The 6000-nt window shown below is 46.6% G+C and overlaps 1 protein-coding gene across 4 annotated transcripts in view; it reads left to right on the top strand.

Annotated features, from left to right (window-relative positions):
- Positions 1-2498: 2498 nt before the first annotated feature.
- Positions 2499-6000, top strand: part of Dclk1 (doublecortin like kinase 1) — a 381164-nt gene continuing 377662 nt past the window's right edge. For all 4 annotated transcript variants that reach the window (XM_004854738.4, XM_087199508.1, XM_087199509.1 and 1 more), the window contains exon 1: positions 2499-2724. The gene's annotated coding sequence lies outside the window, so the exon portion shown is untranslated. The remainder of the gene's footprint in view (positions 2725-6000) is intronic.

Below are 6000 nucleotides of genomic sequence, written 5' to 3'. Positions count from 1 at the left end.
TCCTATTTCTAGAGGTAACACTGTGTGTATAGAAGAGGGCTGTTTACTCTCCACTATAATAAACTACATTTTTCAAAAGAGGCTATAGTTTTCACTAGAATTTGGTGCTGCTTTATAAGCATATGGCCATGGCAACTAGGAAAATGACTTGAATTTTAAAACATGGGGGTTTTCAAAACTTAGAGTTGGGCTTAACTTGTATTAATGGCATGAGTTTGGGCAAATGATGTGCCTAAATTGCTATATCTATAAGACAGTGATAATACCTTGCATGGTTCTCATCAAAAGGAAATAAGAGGATATAATGTGAAAACCCCCAGCACAGCAAAAAGCTAGCACTTAGTTAATGGGAGCCACTGACAGAGCTGTTGCCAAGCCATTGTCCTCTTTTAGGATGCAGAACTGTGGTTTCTTGGAACAGCTTTTGGGGTACACAGTTTAAATAACATTAGCTTTGGGAACAAGAGTAAGATCTCCAGTAACTTAAAATTTTCATGAGGAAAAAGATATATTAATTTCAATCACTTCGTTGATTAGTACCTTTATGATATGAAGGGAAGTAACATCACTTTTTGAAAATTACTTGAATCAGGTGTTTTCTAGTTACATTTCATTTCAATTAGTTATTATTATTAAATATGAGTTATATTTGTAAAGTCTCACTACCCTTCAAGTAACTTGCCACTTTCTTAAACATCATTACTTCTATCAGTTTCCTGGGTACAATCTACTGTAATACCAGCCTGCTGTCCTTGACTAAATGTTATGGCCTTTAGTGGCCAGTGGGTACCACTTAGTGTCCCCATCTACTTAATTATCATTTGCCCTCATGTTTAATTGAGAGCGTTTAATGACCCCCTATACTGGTAGCATTTTACCACCCAGAGAACCAAACACAAAGGTGTTTCTTTGAACACATGATCTGTATATTTTAGGCAAACGGGGAGGATAAAATAAAATGGTTTAGTTATGTAACAAATGACCCCAATAGAATATCCGTAGGGTAAGAAGAAACACTTATGCTTTGGTTTAGCATTTTGGCAGAAATCACTTTGCATTTGTCACTGGCAAAATAAGCTCTGATTTCTCTTCTCAAGAAAATAAACTTGGATTCTGCCATTCTCTTAACTTACCCCTGGGCCTTCATTTTGTAGGAGCAGGCTCAGTACTTTGCATTTTAGTTAATTTGTTAACTTCACTGTATTCTTATCCCTGAGCTATTAAATTGTTCAAAAATAAATATTGCATTACTTGTTAAATATGTAACATGCATCTCATTTGCCTACATTTTATAACAAAAGGTAATTAGTATTTACATAATACTTTTTTTTTTTTTTTTGGTACCGGAGATCAAGCTGAGGAGCTTGCACTTGCAGGGCAGGCGGTGGAACCACTGAGCTAAATCCCAGGCCCTTACATAATATTTTAAAAGTATGTCTCAGAATGGCTGTTATTAATAAGAGGCCACATAACTGGGCTCAATGGGCAAGAAGAAAATAAAATTTGAATTTTGCTACTGAAAAATGTAGGCTCAGGAGGAGAGAAAACTACATATGTGTATTTGTATATGCATGTGTATTTCGGATAAACACATGTCCCAAATGAGAGGATTGAAAAAGTAATTGACCAAAATTCAGGCTGCATAGTGAGCGAGGCTAAGGTTTCAGGGAAACCTGGGACCTGCTCCCACTCCCTGGACTTTTATGCAAAGGCTTTTGGGGAAACCGAACAGCCTGGGGTCCTAGAACATTCCTGCCCAGAGAAAAGGCTCCTGTGAGCTCAGGGGTTTCCACCTGACAGCCAACGTTGGCAGTTTTGAAGAGTCCAGCAGAGGTCACAAATTCAAGGGAGACTCACTTCTTGGAGTCAAGTGGAGATGTGGGGTAGGATCAGTAAGTGGACCTGTCTTTGCCTACGTATTGCGGGGAGCCCAGGGTAACACTTAGCTTAGGAGGGTTGGGATCTGGTCCTTCCAGGTGAGGCGCTGTGTAGATGCATCAGGGGCAAGAAGTGATGAGAGAGGGGGCAGCCCCATTAGCTTTCACGACTCTGGGAAAGGTGTCAAACCATGTGGTCTTTTGAAAAGGGGTCAAACCATAGAGTCAAGGAACTACAGTATTTCCCTCGCTTCCTCTGAGATAGGGGGCTGCACCTAGGGGCCACCTCACCTCTCTGCCCTGCACACATCCTGGCTGGTTCTCTTCCTGTCCGCAGAGCCACCATCCGATCTGTCCCAATCTCCAGGCAGCCACTTCTGGGGACAGAGGAGTCTGAGCGGTTTAATCCAGGCGCGGGAGCCGGGGGTGGGGAGGGAGCCGGACGCGGGGCGCAGCCGTGGTGGGTGCGCCCTGCGAAGAAGGGCGGGGGCGACGGAGTGCGCGCGGAGGAGGAGGAGGGAGAGGGGAGGGCGTGTGAGCGAGTGAGACAAGAAAAGGGAGCGCGCCCGCCGCCGCCGCCCTCCTCGGGAGAAGGCTGGAGTGAGGCTGAGCGGAGCGCCGCATTTCAATGAGGACCCGCCGAGGCACAGCCCTGCTCTAGCGGCCTCAGCCCAGGCGCCCGCACGCCCGCAGCCGCCGCCCCCAGCCCCGCCGCCCCACAGCCCCGCGGCCCCGCAGCCCCGCCGCTTCGCAGCCCTGCGGCCCGGCCGCACCCAACCCCGGGAAGACAGCTCCAGGAGGCGGCCCAGTGAGGCCACAGACTCCGGCGGCGACTCTCCGAGAACTGGTGAGTGGTTTTCCCAGGCTTGGGGAAGGGAGCTACGGAGAGGTCAGCCTGGGCTCCGGAGTGCTCTCCGTCCTCGGCCGGCCGCAAGCGCCCAGGGCCGGGCAGACGCCCAGCTTGGTGGCCTCCGCCCCGCCTGCCCGCCCGCCGTTCCTCGAAAGGCGGCTGCCCTGCCTCGGAGGCCATCCTGGCCCCTACCGGGGACATTCTGTGCGGGAGGCCCTGAGGCTGCTGGCACCTGCTTCTTTTGTCTGGTGCTTAGGGGCCTTAAAGGGGAAGTCCGGCGAGAGCACCCTCTCCCGAAAAGCCTCTTAGCCAGGCTGAGACGGAGAGCGGGCGGAGGAGCTGGGAGAGGTGCGTGTCATTGTCAGAACTGGCTGCAGAGCCAGGACCAAGTCTGTGCCTGGAAGGAGTGGCCCCGGGCCAGGCCTTTTATTGTGTGTGTGCTTTCTGTGTGCCCGGGAGGATGGTGTGTGCTTGAGGATGGAGCCAGTCCGTGTGTGGTAGTGACTGCTGCAAACACATTTTCAGGGTCTCAAGTTCCTCTGGGGACAGCCAGGCTGCCTCATGTACAGATTAGTACCTGCAGTGCTAAAGGCATGCAGGGAAGAAATGGCATTTTCCTCCTAGTGGGAGCACATGCACAGCTCCGCATCGCCCCACAAAAGAGACTGCTTTTGAAAGCCAGGTTTGAGTGGAATCGCTGCTGGGTCTGGCTAGGAGGTGCTTGTGGGAGCAGCGAGCGAGTGAGAGAGAGAGAGAGAGAGAGAGAGAGAGAGAGAGAGAGAGAGAGAGAGAGAGAGAGCAGTGAAAGATTTCATTCAAACTGACTCTCTGTCTGCCGCACCTGTGAATGTGTGTGTCCAGGCTACAGTGCACACGCACACGCATAGCCTGCACACTGCAGAGTGTTCGTAAATAAGTGTTATGACTGTTCCTAAGTACATTGCCTTTCAATGGGAAAGGAAAGTAGGACAGCATTTTAAGTATGAAGTGTCACGTGAATGGAGGTCAGAAGGGATGCCTAGAGGTCATATGTAGGAAAATTATAAAAGATATGCACACAGATGATTTTTACATCCGTGGTGGTGCATGCACTTGGAAGCTATGTGTGTGCCTTCTACTCCAGGCCTGTCCATCCACCTGAATTCTAATCCCACTGCTAAAATATGCTGTGGGACTTCCAGGTCCCGCATCTATTCTATTTAGATGTGATAGTGTTTGTTCCAGCTGCTTTCTTGGGCTGTGTGTGTGTGTGTGTGTGTGTGTGTTTGCAAATTTTTGAAACAGTGTGCTCATCTAGAGAATAATGAACACAGAGATTCCTTACAATGGTGAGAAATCCCACAAAGAACAATCAAGGATGTCGGTTTCCTGACATGGCCAGTATTTATAGGAAAATCTCTGATGAGACTTGCTGCCCGCCTTGCCTTCCCTGCCAGTGTCTGTGGTCTCTGTGGCCAAGTCGCTGTGGTTACTCTTGGTGCGGATGCACATGTGTCCTCAGGCCCTCAGCTGTCATGGACTGCGGATGTGAGGCTGTGTGTCCCAGCGGGTTTCCCAGATAAGATGCAAGATGCATTCAGATTCTTCAGGAGCTCCTGGTTCACAGCCTGGTGACTAAGCCAGTTGAAAGCTGAGCCAGCAAGGCAAAGCAAGGAGCACCTGTCTCGATGCCACATTTAGTCACCAGAACATTTGGGTCTGTAGTGGGTTTTGACATTCATTTAGTGGTAGCTGTACCCTTGACATTGACTGAACTTTGAGTGTGGTTTTGCTTTGTTGGCAGCATCACTGCCTGCCTTTGGACAGGCTCAGTGAAGGGAAGTAAAAGATGTGGTTCCTGCATTGAGAGAACACAAGATCCAGTTTGAGGAAATATGCAAATAAAATAAAGTAAATTTCCTACCATTTATTTATTTATGTATTATTTTGAGATGAGTCTGGTTATGTTATCCAGTCTGATGTTGAATTCCTAGGCTCAAATGATCCTCCTGCCTCAGCCTCCCAAGAGCTGCAACTATAAGCCAGTGCCATTACACCAGCTTAACTTTTCTCTATTTTAAAATTTCCTTCCCTCCCTTCCTTCTTTCTTTTCATCCTCCTCCCCTCCTCCCCGATGCCCCTTTTATTTTGGAATTCTTGGTCTTGAAAGCCCATTCCCTCTAGACAATTCAAACATTTGCCAAATTACTTGGCCTTTGCTAACTGAATTGCAAGTACCCCTTGGAAATGGTTGTATACTCTGTCTGGTATCACAACTGTACCATCCTTTACTCCATCCCTGCTAGTTTTCTTTTAGTGTGCATCAGTTCGGGAGAAAATCCCTAGGGTTCTAGAAAGACCACTGCCTTTATAAAGAAAATTCCCTTCAAAAGTCAATTTATCACCTATAAAGTTTTTGAAGAGCTTAGTGAGTGGGCTTGAGCATTAACAGCCTCCTCCACCTCATCCACAAGGCACTCACACCTTTTGGAAGACAAGGACTCACTTAAAAAAACACGAACAAAGAGGGGGCTGTTACTAACATCATGTGCAAAAATATTACTTCTGTTACACAACTAATGCCTACGGGATTGGATATCAAGTGATATTTGTTTTTAGAGTTATCTGACTTCAAAATCAGTGAAGCCAGGTCACAGCTGGTATAACTTTTTCAGAACAATGCAAAATTAGACTATGCTTAGTTACCAGCATTGAGAGGTATGAGGTAATTTTCATAGATATTTAGAGAAAAAATACACTCATAATCATTCCAGGTTTAAATCCTACTGTACTCCTCTCTCCAGGTTTCTCAGTGGGGTTGGCATTAGAATCATGGATGCACAAAAGTGTTAGAAGCCTGCTAGCTACTACTTCCTCTTTGTTCAGATTAAGGCCTTGGGCAGGGTGGCCTGCCTGAGTTCACTAAGCTAGTTAGGAATGAGGGCTTAAAATAAAATCCTGTTTTACATACTGGTAAGGGTCCATTCTCATGAGGACAGAGGACCTAGAACGCTTGGCTTTGGAATCAATGAATCTAGGTTCTAAATCCTAGCTCCCTCAGTGACATGGTTGGAACCCTGGATAAATCCCCATCCTTAGTCTTGATAGTATTAATGAAATTGTTGGATTCATGTGAGGTTTAGGTGAGGTTTTTTTTTAGCGTATTGTATAACTGAGTGTTGATGACAACTATCAAGAACATTTTAGATGTTCCATAAATGTTGTTTTCTTCTATTTTATTCATTGCAGGAGTACCGAATCTCTAGCTATGTTTCCAAGCATGGAATTTTTTGT

Source organism: Heterocephalus glaber, unplaced genomic scaffold (assembly GCF_053883595.1).
Source record: "Heterocephalus glaber isolate CG9 unplaced genomic scaffold, H.glaber_assembly_v1.0 deba00001720, whole genome shotgun sequence".
Classification (NCBI taxonomy): Eukaryota; Metazoa; Chordata; class Mammalia; order Rodentia; family Bathyergidae; genus Heterocephalus; species Heterocephalus glaber.
The sequence above is the reverse complement of the archived record's forward strand: the minus strand, read 5'-3'. Positions and strand labels throughout refer to the sequence as shown.